The sequence below is a fragment of the Leucoraja erinacea genome, chromosome 14 (genome assembly GCF_028641065.1).
Source record: "Leucoraja erinacea ecotype New England chromosome 14, Leri_hhj_1, whole genome shotgun sequence".
Classification (NCBI taxonomy): Eukaryota; Metazoa; Chordata; class Chondrichthyes; order Rajiformes; family Rajidae; genus Leucoraja; species Leucoraja erinaceus.
This window is the reverse complement of record NC_073390.1, coordinates 46,185,863-46,202,581: the sequence shown is the minus strand read 5'-3', so window position 1 is coordinate 46,202,581 and position 16,719 is coordinate 46,185,863. Positions and strand designations below refer to the sequence as shown.

The window sequence follows — 16,719 nt, the reverse complement described above, 5'->3', positions numbered from 1 at the left end:
TGCCTCCACCACCTTCACTGGAAGCTCCTTCCACGCAGCCACCACTCTCTGAGTAAAGAAGTTCCCACTCATGTTACCCCTAAACTTCTGTCCCTTAATTCTCAAGTCATGTCTCCTCTTGTTTGAATCTTCCCTACTCTCAATGGGAATAGCTTATCCACGTCAACTCTGTCTATCCCTCTCATCATTTTAAAGACCTCTATCAAGTCCCCCCCTTAACCTTCTGCGCTCCAAAGAATAAAGCCCCAACTTGTTCAACCTTTCTCTGTAACTTAGTTGCTGAAACCCAGGCAACATTCTAGTAAATCTATATCTTCAGATTAAACCAGCATCTGCAGTTGTCTGCACATTTCATCTATTTTCTACGAGTGATGTTTTCATGGATAATTATAATGTAAATCAGGAGGAAATTGATTACAATTGTAGTTGAAACCACAAGCCTTTGTTCGTTCAAACTGATAATAATGTTTGCCTACCTTGCACGCACAATTATCGCTCTTGCGGGGAACCACAGTGGCTTTGTATTTGCTTAAAAATCTAAACATCGACTTTGCATTCACACCTTATATGTTTCATTATAACTCACGTCTACAAAAAAAAACTGGTCTCAGCGAGGACTCGCAACTTACCATCAGCTTGTTTAAGAGGAAGTAACTTTGCACCACTGCTTGCACTTGGAGTCTACAATTCAACTCTCGCTGGTATCACGAGTCAAGATAGTTTTATTGTCATATGTACCGGATACGGAATAATAACATACTTACTTGTAGCAACAGCACAGAGAGGAGGGAGGAGGGAGGAGGGAGGAGGGGTTAGAGGGAGGAGAGAGGGGGAGAGAGAGGGGGGGAGAGGGGGAGGAGAGAGGGCGAGGGAGAGAGGAGGGAGAGGGAGGAGGGAGGAGGAGAGGAGGGAGGGATCCCTCTCTCAGTCGCAACAAGGGACAAGGAGGCCTAGTTATGAGAGGGGGAGGGGGTTGTAAGAGGGGAGGAGGGGGGGGAGAGAGATGGGGTAAACAGCAAAGTAATAGAGAAAGAGCAATGAGAGGTGATAGAGAGATATATAACGAGAACGAGAGAGAGAATCCCTCTCTCAGTCGCAACAAGGGACAATTCTCCTTTGCCTGCAAGCCTTGCCAATGAAATGAGACAATCAGCAATTGTAACAAACATTCACGCCCCGAGCTTGCAGATGGCCACTGTGACCACAGCAGAGAGGACAGTGAGTGCAGGACCAGTCAGTCCCCAGCTCCAGGTGCGCGCTAGTGGGCGGGGGCAGCATCGACCTACCTGTCTGTCTGTCTGCGCCGTGCTCGTCCCCCTCACCTCCCGCCGCCGCCACCGCCCCGTCACCCCCTGTGCGCGTCCCCGCCGGCCCTGCGCGCCCCCGCCTGGGCGTGCTCGCGCCGCCCACTGCTGGAGTCCGCGACATCGCGGGGAGGAGCCCAACATGGGAAGGAGATCCATCTGCTAGAGTGGAGGAGGTCCATCTACTAGTGGAGGAGGTCCATCTACTAGTGGAGGAGGTCCATCTACTAGTGGAAGGAGGTCCATCTACTAGTGGAGGAGGTCCATCTACTAGGAGGTCCATCTACTAGTGGAGGAGGTCCATCTACTAGAGTGGAGGAGGTCCATCTAATAGTTGAGGATGTCTATCTTATAGTGGCGGAGGTCCATCTACTAGTGGAGGAGGTCCATCTACTAGTGGGTGAGGTCCATCTACTAGTGGAGGAGGTCCATCTACTAGAGTGGAGGAGGTCCATGTCCTAGAGTGGAGGAGGTCCATGTCCTAGAGTGGAGGAGGTCCATCTACTAGTGGAGGAGGTCCATCTACTAGTGGAGGAGGTCCATCTACTAGTGGAGGAGGTCCATCTACTAGTGGAGGAGGGAGGAGGTCCATCTACTAGTGGAGGAGGTCCATCTCCTAGTGTGGTGGCTCTACCTACTAGAGTGGAGGAGGTCCATCTACTAGTGGAGGAGGTCCATCTACTAGTGGAGGAGGTCCATCTACTAGTGGAGGAGGTCCATCTACTAGTGGAGGAGGTCCATCTACTAGTGGAGGAGGTCCATCTACTAGTGGAGGAGGTCCATCTACTAGTGGAGGAGGTCCATCTACTAGTGGAGGAGGTCCATCTACTAGTGGAGGAGGTCCATCTACTAGAGTGGAGGAGGTCCATCTACTAGTGGAGGAGGTCCATCTACTAGTGGAGGAGGTCCATCTACTAGTGGAGGAGGTCCATCTACTAGTGGAGGAGGTCCATCTACTAGTGGATAGTGGGAGGAGGTCCATCTACTAGAGTGGAGGAGGTCCATCTACTCCATCTACTAGTGGAGGAGGTCCATCTACTAGTGGAGGAGGTCCATCTACTAGGAGGAGGAGGTCCATGTACTAGAGTGGAGGAGGGTCCATCTCCTAGAGTGGAGGAGGTCCATCTACTAGTGTGGAGGAGGTCCATCTACTAGTGGAGGAGGTCCATCTACTAGTGGAGGAGGTCCATCTATTAGTGGAGGAGGGCCATCTACTCGAGTGGAGGAGGTCCATCTACTAGTGGAGGAGGTCCATCTACTAGTGGAGGAGGTCCATCTACTATTGGAGGAGGTCCATCTACTAGTGGAGGAGGGAGGTCCATCTACTAGTGGAGGAGGTCCATCTACTAGTGGAGGAGGTCCATCTACTAGTGGAGGAGGTCCATCTACTAGTGGAGGAGGTCCATCTACTAGAGTGGAGGAGGTCCATGTCCTAGAGTGGAGGAGGTCCATCTACTAGTGGAGGAGGTCCATCTACTAGTGGAGGAGGTCCATCTACTCGAGTGGAGGAGGCCCATGGAGGAGGTCCATCTACTAGAGTGGAGGAGGTCAGTCTACTAGAGTGGAGGAGGTCCATCTACTAGAGTGGAGGAGGCCCATCTACTAGTGGAGGAGTTCCATCTACTAGTGGAGGAGGTCCATCTACTATGTTTTCAAGAGAGCGTTAGATACAGCTGTTAGAGTTAACGGAAACAGGGGATATGGGGAAAAAGCAGGAACGGGGTACTGATTTTAGATGATCAGCCATGATCATATTGAATGGCGGTGCTGGCTTGAAGGGCCAAATGGCCTAATCCTGCACCTATTCTCTATGCTTCTATCTACAAGAGAGAAAGAGGTCCATCTAAAAGCATCTAGTTAACAGCAGAAGCTCCAGCAAACCCGTTACACTAGTTTAACCTAAAACTAGAATTAAACTAGAAACATTTAGACAGGTACATGGATAGGACAGGTTTAGAGTGATATGGGCCAAATGGACAGGTGGTACTAGTGTCGATGGGGCATGTTGGCCAATGTGGGCAAGTTGGGCCGAAGGGCCTGTTTCCATGAGCTGCAACAAGACATAACATTGTACTGCATATTGGTAAGATATTGGTTGTGTTAGTCCCAATAAAACGTCATGAATTCATGTTATAGGAGCAGAATTTGGCCTTTCAGCCTATCAAGTCTGTTCCGCCATTCAATCACGGTTGATCTATCTTTCCCTCTCAACCACATTCTCCTGCCTTCTCCCCCTTCCATGTACCCATCATCCTCTGTGTGAAAGAAAATGTCCGTCAGGTTCCTATTAAATGTTTCTTCTCTCACCTTAAATCTATGTCTTCTGGGTCTTGAGTCCCCCTACTCTGGGCAAAACACTCTGTGCATCAACACAATCTATCCCCATCATGATCTTATACATTTCTATAAGATCACCTCTCATCCTCCTACATTCTAAGTGATTCCGTCTGCCAATTTAAAATACAATATTTTGCTAGGTTTGGATTTAATGCATTAGCAACGCGTGTTTATGCTGCACGAAACATTCAAACTAGCTTTTCCAAGGCAGCATGAGGTCCAGATGGAGTCATAGAGTGGAGACAATCTGTGGGGAGTCTGGTCTGTGTCATGGACTGAGCAACATCCACAACTCCCTGCAATTTCATGCGATCCTTGCCAGAGCTGATCCCAAACCAAGCTGTGATGCAACACAACAGCATCATTTCTGCAGTGCACCTGTAGAAGTTTGTAAGCATCATTGGGGCCAAGAAGATGGTTTCGGTTTTTTTTGCATAAAAATGGCACAATAGTTACCATTTAAACACCAGTATTTTTTAAATGAATAAATCCAGGAACACGAAACAAAATTCTGAAAGTAAGTTTTGGTAAAACTAGTACAAAAGAAAGCAGATTACTGACAGAAAAATGAAGAAGGGACCAACAATATTTAAGTGTATAAGTGTTTAAGAAGGAACTGCAGATGCTGGAGAATCGAAGGTACACAAAAAGGCTGGAGAAACTCAGCGGGTACAGCAGCATCTATGGAGCGAAGGAAATAGGCAACGTTTCGGGCCGAAACCCTTCTTCAGACTGATCGGGGGCGGGGGTGGGTGGGGACAAGAAAGGAAAAAGGAGGAGGAGCCCGAAGGCTGGGGGATGGGAGGAGACAGCAGGGGGGCTGAGGAAGGGGAGGAGACAGCAAGGACTAACAAAATTGGGAGAATTCGATGTTCATGCTCCCAGGATGCACTCCCCAAAGGGAATATGAGGTGCTGTTCCTCCAATTTCCGGTGCTGCTCGCTGTGGCCATGGAGGAGACCCAGGACAGAGAGGTCGGAGACGGAGTGGGAGGGGGAGTTGAAGTGCTGAGCCACCGGGAGGTCAGCTTGGTTATTGCGGACCGAGCGGAGGTGTTCGGTGAAACGATCACCCAACCTCCGCATGGTCTCACCGATATAGATCTGCTGACATCTAGAGCAGCGGACGCAATAGATGAGGTTGGAAGAGATGCAGGTAAACCTCTGTCACACCTGGAACGATTGCTTGGGTCCTTGAACGGAGTCGAGGGGGGAGGTAAAGGGACAAGTGTTGCATCTCTTGCGGTTGCAAGGGAAAGTGCCCGGGGAGGGGGTGGACCGAGAGGGAAGGGAAGAATTGACAAGGGAGTTATGGAGGGAGCGGTCTTTGCGGAAGGCAGATATGGGGGGAGATGGGAAGATGTGGCGAGTGGTGGGGTCACGTTGGAGGTGGCGAAACTTATGGAGGATTACTTTTTGTATGTGACGGCTGGTGGGGTGAAAGGTGAGGACTAGGGGGACTCGGCCCTTGTTGCGAGTGGGGGGATGGGGAGAGAGAGTAGTGTTGCGGGGTATGGAAGACACCCTGGTGCGAGCCTCATTTATGGTGGAGGAGGGGAACCCCGTTCCCTGAATAGTGAGGACATTTCAGATGTCCTGGTGTGGAACGCCTCATCCGTGGAGCAGATGCGGCGTAGACGGAGGAATTGGGAGTAGGGGATGGAGTCCTTACAGGAAGCAGGGTGGGAAGAAGTGTAGTCCAGATAGCCCAGTGGGTTTATAGTGGATGTTTTTTTGGGGGGGTTTTTTGTAACTTTGTGTGCGCTTTGTGGCGACGTTTGTGTATTGTGTATGCAACAAGAAAAATAACGTCACTGTACCGCCACTGAACGTGTGACAATAAAGTATCTATCTGAGAGAGAGTAAAGCCCTGTCCCACTTAGCCGATTTTTTCAGTGACTACGGGCGATTAGGCTGTCTCCACATGGTCATGGGGTGATGCCTGTATGGTCGTGAGTTGTCTCCTCAAGTCGCCTAAAGAGTCGCAACATTTTTCTGATCGCCGCTGGATTTTGAAATGTTCAAAACTTTTCGGCGACTGTGGGCTTGACGTAGCTTGTCTTCTCCTGACGTAGGTGCTGTGGCCGGTTGCCTCCGGGTGCCGACTTCGGTGAATTCCACTGGAGACTACCTTCGTCAACCTACGTCAACCGGCGACAGGTAATGGCGACTTAATTGTCTTCAGTTGTCGCCGACAGGGTCGTAGCTTGTCGTAGCTTGTCGCAGGTAGACGTGGGTTGTCTTTGGCTGTCGTAAGTTGTCGCCTGGTTGGTCGTAGGTTGTCGCAGGTGTGGTCTTAGGTGGACGTCCTAATGGGTCGTTGGTTGTAGGAAGCATGCCGTAGCTTGACGTCGACTAGATGGTAGGTTGTCGTAGGTTGTCGTAGACATTGTCGTGTGGGGGGGTGGGGGGGGTCCAGTCGCAGATTTTTCAGCGACCTGCTACGCCTGTGACAGTCACCGAAAAAATGGCCGAAGTGGGACAGGCCCTTAAGAACAATAAAATAACCAACAATCATGGATAAGATAGATTTAAAGGGACAAAATGCTGGAGTCACTCAGCGGGACAGGCAGCATCTATGGAGAGAAAGTATGGGTGACGTTTCAGGTTGAGACCCTTCTTCAGATGGAGTTTGGAGACCAAAGATATGTGAATGGGTAAGCTGTGAAAATGGCAGATCAAAACAGACGATGATTAAGGAAATGTCGAATGTTAGCTTAGGGGAGTGTGACAACAAAGCATGCGATCAGCAAAATTAATCAAGAGTTCAGTTCAGTTTTGTTTATTGTCACGTGTACCGAAGTACAGTGAAAAGCTTTTTGTCTCGTGCTATCCAGTCAGCAGAAAGACAAGACACGATTACAATCGACCCGTTTACAGTTTACAGATATACGTGATAAAGGAATAATGTTTAGTGCGAGGTAAAGCTCGCAAAGTCCGATCAAGGATCAAGTCCATCCAAGGGTCACCAAAGAGGCAGATAGTAGTTCAGCACTGCTCTCTGGTTGTGGTAGTCAAAACTAATCGGAGAATCTGGGTGGGGGAGGGACAGAGAGAGAGAGGAAAAGCACAAAAGGTTCAGTGATAAAACAGCAAGGGGCAAATGTTAGGACAGCTATCTCAGTGTGGAACATCACCATAAAGAAGCACATATCAGACTTCCCAGCGGTTTGCATTAAAGAGCCACTGACCTCCTGCTCAAATTCCAAGTATGCCTTCCCATTAAATGAAGTTTAGCGGCTGGAGTGCAAACACAGAAATGCAACCGCTGGGATCCAAGGATCATTAGTAGTGCCAAAGCTCCATTCAAAAGCAAACAATTAACCTGAAGGGATAAAAAAAAACATTGTGAGAGGTAATTGGAAAATAAAGCAGTGAATGTTTACGATTTAAAAAAAAACGCTGTTGGTCTGAAGGGCACAGTAGATTATCTGCCTCTGAAATCAGCCAATTTACTTGATCAGTCAATTAATTGCTAGATTTGCAAGGATGGTATAGTCTTAAAAGCATGACTGTCAAATAAGTTGGGGTGCTTCGGTTTCTTTCCACATTCCAGTGACGTACAGGTTTGTAAGTTAATTGGCTTTGGGAAGGATTGTAAATTGCCCCTAGTGTGCAGGATGGTGCTAGTGCACAGGGATCGCTGGCCCGCGCGGAATCGATGGGCCGAAGGGCCTGTTTCCGCGCTGTACCTCTAAACTGAATTAAACTAAATGTCCCCCATTCTGGTGAACAAATAATTTTTTTTGCCATCTTAAATGTTACACTACATCCATAATTGATACTGTCTGTCCGAGGTGGCTGGATGTAAATCACAAAGTGACACAGTGTTCCATTGTGTGTTCGTCAGGAAGGTGATTTCATTAAAAAATCAATGGTAAACTATTTAAAATTAAAGAAAATATTGGCAATGGACTGCTCAATGCGAAAGATAAGATGATTGAATGCAGAAGCCGTCTGTGTTCCTGAATGTATTCATTTGAATCAAATTTTCATATTGGATGCAATCAAATAATCCTTGTGTGATGCATAATTCAACCAAAATGATGGGTGTGTGAATCATTGCTCTGCGCTTGTAAGTTATTGGTATGTTAAACATTGCATAGTTAACCTCTAATTTTACCCTTGCAAATGTGGTAGTTATTTATTTGGCCCAGGCCAAAGTTGATTCCAGGAGAGGTAATGGCGAACAACTTTGAAAATCATTATGTCCTGCCATGTTAAAGCAAAGTGGTTCTAGTCTATTTTGTTCAAAATAGTTACTGTGCAGTCTTTGTAGGGCAGAAACCTTATTTACATTCATTAGTTTAAGCATGGATGTTTACCAGGTCTTCCTGCAGGCAGCAACGGACTGTCTTCCTTTTTTTGCTGTTGATTATTTTAGTTTAGTTTAGTTTAGTTTAGTTTATAGATAAAGCGTGGAAACAGGCCCTTGGACCCACTGAATCAGCGCCGACCAGCGATCCCCGCAAATTAACACTATCCCACACTCGGGAACATTTTTATATATACCAAGCCAATTAACCTACAAACCTGTACATCTTTGGAGTGTGGGAAGAAACTGAAGATCTGGGAGAAATGGCCTAATTCTGCTCTTATCACTTATGATAAACCTTAGTTAGTTTAAGTCTGGATGTTCACCAGGTCTACCTGTCTTCCTTTTGTTGCTGGTTATCTTCAGCTTCCTTGCATGGTACTTATAATGCATCCAGAAGTGGCCTCCAATGCCTTGTCCAGTATCTCCCTCTTTCTTTCCCCCCCACTCTTCTCCCCTTCACCATGCTCCAGCTGAGCTTACACAATGGGAAGGTTCTGCAAGATGTCGTGAGGATTGACAAACTCCGATCATTTCAGTGATTTTCATTGGAGTGCATTTCCAGAATGTTCCAGGCATCAAAACCTCTAACCCAAACTGAATGGTCATCATTTCTATATTTCGGGTCGTTCTCCATCTTTAATGATAAGACCCCTCAGATGCTCCACAAACCTTGATGAAGAGAGCAGCCAAGAGGTCAGTGAATAGCTTCTGTTGTCCTTATGCCGACAGAACGTTGGTGTCTCACAGTGAAGAAATCAATCAGAAGCAGGATTTCGACCCAGAAAACGCATGCAGGTGGGACTAGTGCAGATGGACTACTGTATTTTGGTCGGCACGGACACATTGGGCCAAAGGGCCTGTTGCCATACTGACCGAATCCATGACTATGACCTATTTGCTTTGATATACTAGGAATATGTATAACTATTGAAAGATGAAGACAGTTCATTCAGATGACTGCAATAAGGTCAGTCTGTTGCTAATGTTTGACTTGAAGAAAGGACTGGCCCGAAACACCACCCATCCATGTTCTCCATAGATGCTGCCTGACCCGCTGAGTTACTCCAGCACTCTGTGTCCTTTTGTGGACTACTTCATTGTTAAGGAATATTGTGGTTAGTTCTTCATCAATCAACTAGTAATTTTATGGACCAAATGTGGTTGGGGGGGGGGCTAACATAAATTGAGTATCTAGGTCAGGATGGATAGGTTGGGCCGAAGGGCCTATTTCTGTGCTGTTTACCTCTACTAAGGGCCTGGTTCAGTGTTGTATAGCACTGTGATTCTATGAGTCTATGAAGGGACTGTATCCATGACATATGACTCAACGACTCAGTAACGGGCCTGTTTCTGTGCTGAATAGCTCTATCACCCTACAACCTGAAATTACTTCGGTCTTTTTGTTTTTTAGACAGAATTTTTTTAGACTTTAGACTTTATAGATACAGCGCGGAAACAGACTGTTCGAACAACGGAGTCTGTGCACCCACGGACTCCTGTCACCCCATACACTAACACTATCCGACACAATTGGGGCTAGTTTTCAAGTTTCACTTTAGCCAGTTAACCTACAAACCTGTACGTCTTTGGAGTGTGGGAGGAAACCGAAGCAACTGGAGAAAACCCACGCATCACAAGGAGAACGTATAAACTCCGTACGGACAGCACCCGTGGTCGGGATCGAACCCGGGTCTCCGGCGCTGTGAAGGCAGCAGCTCTACCGCTGCACCACCGTGCTGCCCCTAATTCTGGTACTGACCTCTGACTAGCATGGGTGAGCAAGTAGGCACACTTGCTCCATGGCTTGCTGCTTTGTTTGTAGAAGGCTGCATGTTTTCACTGCCTCTAAACTTGTTGTACAAAAATGGAAATGATTTTCACTTGTGTGGAGAGCGTCTACCCAGGTGCCATGGTGTTGTCTGTGGCTAATGTGTGTGGCTGGTGCCAAGCATGCTCAAGAAACAAAGGTATGTAGCAGCATTGTGACCTTAACTATCACTGGCCTGTTGTGTCCTTACAAGGTTGGCTGGATCATTGTGGCCCTGCGTTGGCAGTGATGATTTGAGATTGAGTTTAGTTTGTCATGTGTACCGAGGTACAGTGAAAAGCTTTTGTTGCGTGCTAACCAGTCAGCGGTAAGACAATGCATGATTACAATCGAGCCATTCACAATGTACAGGCACATGATAATGGGAATAACGTGAGTAACGTTTAGTGCAAGGTAAAGTCCGATCAAAGATGGTCTGAGGGTCTCCACTGAGGTGGATAGCAGCTCAGGATCACTCTCTAGTTGTTGGTAGGATGGTTCAGCTGCCTGATAACAGCGGGGAAGAAACTGTCCCTGAATCTGGAGGTGAGCGTTTTCACACTTCTGTACCTCTTGCCTGATGGGAGGGGAGTAGAGGGAGTGGCCAGGGTTAGACTCCTCCTTGATCACCAGCATTGGATGAAGACTGATGAATCAAGTGCCTAGGTTACATTCTTTCGGACCAAAGCAAACATTACAATTGTGTACTAATAATTTATAATATACTTTGGTGTCCAGGGCCTTGAAGAAAATGTTACGTCATGTGTCTATTTTGTAGCCAAGATCTAAATGTAGTTTCCACTTCATTATACAGGGGGTGCCACAGTGGCACAGCAGGTAGAGCTGATGCCTCATAGTGCCGATGACCCAGGTTCAAATCTCGGGTGCTGTCTGTGTTGAGTTTGCACGTTCTCCCTATGACTGCGTGGGTTTTTCTCAAGGTGCTCCGGATTCCTCACATATCGCAAGGCGTGCGGGTGTGTAGGTTATTGGCCTCTGTAAATTGCCCCCTAGTATATCGGGTGTGGATAAGAAAGTAGGATAATGTACAACTAATGTCATAGTCATCGAGTCATACAGTCGTACAGCATGGAAACAGGCCGTTCGGCTCAACTCGTCCACACCGGCCAACATGTCCCAACTACACTAGTCCCACCTGCCTGCGTTTGGTCCATATCCCTCCAAACTTGTCCTATCGTTGAAGCTGTCTAACTGCTTCTTAAACGTTGGGACAGTCGCTGCCTCAACTACCTGCTCTGGCAGTTTGTTCCATACACCTCAGATTGCTATTAAATCTTTTCCTCTTCACCTTAAATCTGTGTCCTTTGGTCTTTGATTCACCTACTCTGGGCAAGAAACTCTGTGCATTCTACCTGTGTAGGAAAGGACTGCAGATTCTGGTTTAACTCGAAGGTAGACACAAAATGCTGGAGTAACTCAGCGGCATCTCTGGAGAGAAGGAATGGGTGACGTTTCGGGTCGAGACCCTCCAACCTGATCTATTCCTCTTATGATTTTATACACCTCTATAAGATCACCCCTCATGCCCTTACTCTGGGCAAGAGACTGTGTGTCTACTCAATCTATTCCTCTCATGATTCTATACACAATGTGAATGAGTGATTAGAAACATAGAAATTAGGTGGTGCAGGAGTAGGCCATTCGGCCCTTCGAGCCTGCACCGCCATTCAATATGATCAAGGCTGATCATCCAACTCAGTATCCTGTACCTGCCTTCTCTCCATAACCCCTGATCCCTTTAGCAACAAGGGCCATATCTAACTCCCTCTTAAATATAGCCAATGAACTGGCCTCAACTACCTTCTGTGGCAGAGAATTCTAGAGATTCACCACTTACTGTGTGAAAAATGTTTTTCTCATCTCGGTCCTAAAAGATTTCCCCCTTATCCTTTAAATAGATGGTCGGCAGGGACTCGATGGGTCGAAGGGCCTGTTTCCCTGCTGTATCACTAAATATTTCAGTAGAAGTCTGATGAGCAATGTGAACTGTTAGTTGAAACTTTTGTTTTTATTGGATGAATAATCCACAACTTTTCACATTTGTTTATCTTTTGTTTTGTTTTTGTTCCCTTTTATGCCAAAGTGCATCTCCCAGAGTAAAGATTTACAATGTGGGATCAATCATTTGCTTCTTAAGGTTTCCAGAGGGATGCATACAATGAAAAATCAATTTGTTTTCTGATGGGTTTATATATAAAATACCTGGCTTCAGAGTCAAACATTGTTATCATAGGAAATTATTATCAAAGGAAATGTATCCTTGCCAATCCAGTTATCACTACCTGAAGCTGACTTCTGTGCCTGTTCACTATAATTACATGTAATGATTGTAATATATTTTCCTTCCAAGAACGAAAATAGAGAAAAACACAGTATTGGAGGTACTCATGAGCTCATAAGTTATCAGAGCAGAATTGGGCCATTCGGCTCATCAAGTTTACTCCACCATTCAAACATGGCTGATCTATCTTTCCCTCTCAACTCTATTCTCCTGCCTTCTCCCTATGGGCACATAATCCCCACAACACCCATACTAATGAAGAATGTGTCAATTTGTGCCTTCAATATTCCAATGAATTGGCCTCCACAGCAATGAATTCCACAGATTCATCATCCCTTGACTGAAGAAATTCCTACTCATCTCCTTTTAATCTAAGGCTGTGCCCTCAGGTCCTCGATGCTCCCATGAGGGGGGAAACATCCTCTCCGCATTCACTCTATCCAGGCATTTTACTATTCAATGGGTCAGGCAACATCTTCGAAGGGAATAGGCAGGCAATGTTTCAGGTCAAGGTCCTTCTTCAGACTGGTTGCAGTAGGGGGCAGGAAGTCATCAAGTCAAGTCAAGTCAAGTCACATTTATTTATATAGCACATTTAAAAAACAACTCTCGTTGGCCCCTGGTTCTTTACATTTGTTATAAGAATAGTATAAACAAACAAAATTACATACATATATACATAGAAAGATGGGGAGTGGGCAGGAACAAACCTAGCATGTGGTAGGTGGATAGAGGGAAGGGAGTGTTGATTAACAGACAGTTGGAGTAAGTAACAAAGGCTGGTGTAACGTAGACAAAGGGTTTCAGATAAAGAGCGAATGGGAGTGAGATGTAAAAAAAACATATAGGTGTCGGGTATTGGGAGGAAAGGGGGCGGAATTAAAGGGAAATTAGGCTCTTTAGAATGAGTGATGGGAATGAAAATATTTTCTTCTTTGCAAAGAAAACAAAATGGGAACAATTGCTCTACTTTCAGTCTGAAGGTGGGATACGACCCGAAACATCACCTATTATTTTTCTGCAGAGGTGCTGCCTGACGCGCTGAGTTACTCCAGCATTTTGTGTCTATCTATGGGAATAGCTTGTTTGGATTTGAGATAGAGGCCTGGATTTTGCAATCAATAACTTTTATAAAAGCTGACTACAATGATGGAAACATAGAAACATAGAAAATAGGTGCAGGAGGAGGCCATTCGGCCCTTCGAGCCAACACCCGCTATTCATTGTGATCATGGCTGATCGCCCCCAATCAATAACCATGCCTGCCTTCTCCCCATAGCCCTGACTCCACTAGTCCCTAGAGCTCTATCTAACTCTCTCTTAAATCCATCCAGTGACTTGGCCTCTACTGCCCGCTGTGGCAGGGAATTCCACAAATTCACAACTCTCTGGGTTAAAAAAGTTTTTTCTCACCTCAGTCTTAAATGACCTCCCCTTTATTCTAAGACTGTGGCCCCTGGTTCTGGACTCGCCCAACATTGGGAACATTTTTCCTGCATCCAGCTTGTCCAGTCCTTTTAGATCCAGATCTGAGGCTTCCATTATCCAGTGTTGGTTGTGTGTCAACTTTCAGTTCAAATGTATCTCCACTGCTTAGCAACAGTGATACCATCAAGTTGTCAATAATATTAAAGATTAAAACATTTCTCTGGGCAGCAAATTAGCGAAACAAAAAAAGTCACTAATTTCAATCATGTTACAAAGCATGAAACAAAGATTGAAAATTGTGCGTGTGCTTTAGGTAAAAGCCTTAATATTATAAATTGCATGAAAGAGGGTTAACATAACAAAAATCTAGATAGACATCTGAAGAAGTGTCCCAACCCAAAATGTCACCTATCCATGTTCTCCAGAAATGTTGCCTGACCTGCTGAGTTACTCCAGCAATTTGTGTCCTTTTTTAGCAGAAATCACCAATGTTTAATACAAGTGCAATTGAAATTTAGACGCAGGGTGTTGGAGTAACTCGAGCGGGGGGGGGGGGTCAGGCAGCATCTCTGGAGAAAAAGGATGGGTGACGTTGCAGGTTGGAACCCTTCTTCAGACTGAAAGTAGAGCAATCGTTAAGTCTGAAGAAGGAATAGGAGTGGAATTAGGCCATTCGGCCCATCAAGTCAAGTCTGCCATTCAATCACGACCCTGCCATTGAACCGTTCGCAAAATGTCACCCACCCTTTTTGGCCAGAGATGTTACCTGACCCACTAAGAGTTCCTGGTTTCTATTGTTGAAATTTGCTGGCTAGGTAAGACTGGCTGATATCACATGTTTTTTTTAAAAAACCTCAGCCTATGTTAGGAACATGGTTTCGATGCATAGTTGTTAACATGAGGTCTTTTAAGGGTGATGATCAAATGATCCCTACAGAGTAGTTCAAATAAGTCAGGGCATCATAGATGAATCAGAATTGCAACAGAACATCGGTAGCTTTCCCTTTGAAAATCATTCTCATCCTTGTCGACATGTAATTTTTATTACAAACCTGTAATTGATTTTGATGAAATAACTGAGACCTTTCCCCCTTTTCTCCACACTTCCTTAGTTTTTAGTTTAGTTTAAAGATACAGTGCGGACACAGGCCCTTTGGCCCATAAAAAACGCACCGACCAGCGATCCCCACACGTTAACACTATCCTAGATACTAGGGACAATCCAACCAAATTAATCTACTAACCTGTATGTCTGGAGTGGGGGAGAAATGCAAAGATCTCGGAGAAAACACATGCAGGTCAGGGGGAGAACGTACAAACTCCTTTCAGTTGACACCCATAGTTGGGATTGAACCTGGGTCTCTGGAGCTGTAAGGCAGCAACCCCACTGCTGCGCCACCGTGCCGCCACATGCAGTTCCCCCCACTATCACAAATTTTGCAGTTGAGTCTCCGGCATTTGGGGACATGGCAGACGTCAGCAAACCCGGCGTGCAATGGGATAGCCTCGCCCTGGGTGATCGGCCTCCGTGATCACCATCTCTGCACGGTGGCACAGCGGTAGACTTGATGCCTTACAGCATCATAGACCCAGGTTCAACCCCGACTACGGGTGCTGTCTATACAGAGTTTGTACGTTCTCCTCATGACCCGCGTGGCAATAAACCGAACTATACTAAACTAAATTGACCTAAGCTAAACTTAACTACAATACGCTACGCAACTCTACACTATGCTACACTACACCACACTGCACTGTGCACTACACTCTACACTACATTACACTACACTACACTACACTACATTAAACTGCATTACTCTAAACTAAACCACATTACACTACGCTACACTAAACTGCAATATACTACACTAAACTAAACTAAACTGGCGTAAATAAAAGTGGTTGGTCCCTTTTCAATGTTGCAAGGCTCTCTCCAGTTTATCATTCTCTCATCTGTATTACTAAAAGTCTCATCTTGACCACTTCCTGTTACACTGTATATTGATTTTAGGGAAAAAATATGCCACTTACGGCTGTGATTTTTGGCCATCTTACTCAGTCGCGGGTCAGGACAAGATGATTTTTCCCATCGATGAAAAATAAAAGACATAATAATGTTTAACAAATGTTGAGATTCTCTCTCCTGAAGGCCACGCCCCTTCCAGAGGGACTATAAAACCCGGAAGTGTTGAGTGCCTCAGTTAGTCTCTGTAAGATGGGGGAGCAAGAGGGTCATGTCTCTCAGTCTGAGCTGTGATTTACGCTGAACTCATGTCTACTAAACTGTGAGTGCCCTTAATGTGGTTTGAAAATGCAAAAGTGTTTTTTTGGTTTGAACATGCTTACTAAAAGTGTTTTTTGGTTTGTAAATGCTTGCTTATAGGCCTTTCTCACGGGGCGACGACGCAAGAGGTAACCAGAGTTGAACATCGTGGGAACCTCGTACGATAACCGTACGGCATTCGTGGATCACCGTGGACCCGCATTTTTATGGTCCGTGAGAAAGTTTTCACGTGTACTTCTTTGAGAGATACAGCTCGGAGTTCTCGCCGAATAGCGATCGATGCCTTTCCGAAGCAGGGTCCGGAACGCTACCAATCAATGTTCTCCAGACAACCATGCAAGGAGTGAACTGCACATGCTGGTTTAAACCGAAGACAGACACAAAACGATGGAGTAACTCAGCGAGTAAAGCTGCATCTCTGGAGAAAAATAGGTGATATTTCGGGACGAGACACATCTTCAGACTCAATTCCGATTAGGATGTCTGAAGAAGGGTTCCGATTCGAATCGCCACCTATTCTTTTTCTCCAGAGATGCTGCCTGACCCGCTGACTTACTCCAGCCTTTTATGTTTTTCTTCCCAGATCTGACTTACCTGCTGAGTTACACCAACATTTTGTGTCCTTTTGTGCGTATTAACCAGCATCTGCAGTTCCTTTAGACATTACCTGACCAGATTTTAGAGATATAACGTGGAAACAGGCCCTTCAGCCCACCGAGTCCGCGCCGACCACCTATTCTTATACACTCCAGGGACAATTTTACAATGTTACTGAAGCCGATTAACTTACAAACCTGTAATCTCTGGAGTGTGAGAGGAAACCGGTGCACTCGGAGAAAACCCACATGGTCACAGGGAGAACATACAAACTCCATACAGACTGTACCCATGGTCAGGATCGAACCCCGGTCTCTGGGGCTGTGAGGCAGCAACTCAATTG

At 45.9% G+C, this 16,719-nt stretch overlaps 1 protein-coding gene across 6 annotated transcripts in view; it reads right to left on the bottom strand.

Moving 5' to 3' along the window:
• The window catches only part of LOC129703679 (cholinesterase-like), a 39,854-nt gene that overhangs the window by 13,220 nt on the left and 9,915 nt on the right, over positions 1–16,719 (bottom strand). Inside the window, exon 1 of one of the 6 annotated variants that reach the window (XM_055646329.1) lies at positions 6,832–6,950. The exons of 1 other annotated variant lie outside the window; for it this stretch is intronic. The gene's annotated coding sequence lies outside the window, so the exon portion shown is untranslated. Of the gene's footprint in view, positions 1–476; positions 500–629; positions 767–1,173; positions 1,197–1,286; positions 1,307–6,831; positions 6,951–16,719 lie in introns of those variants that run through there. 4 more of the 6 variants (XM_055646334.1, XM_055646333.1, XM_055646328.1 and 1 more) reach the window with 4 other exon arrangements.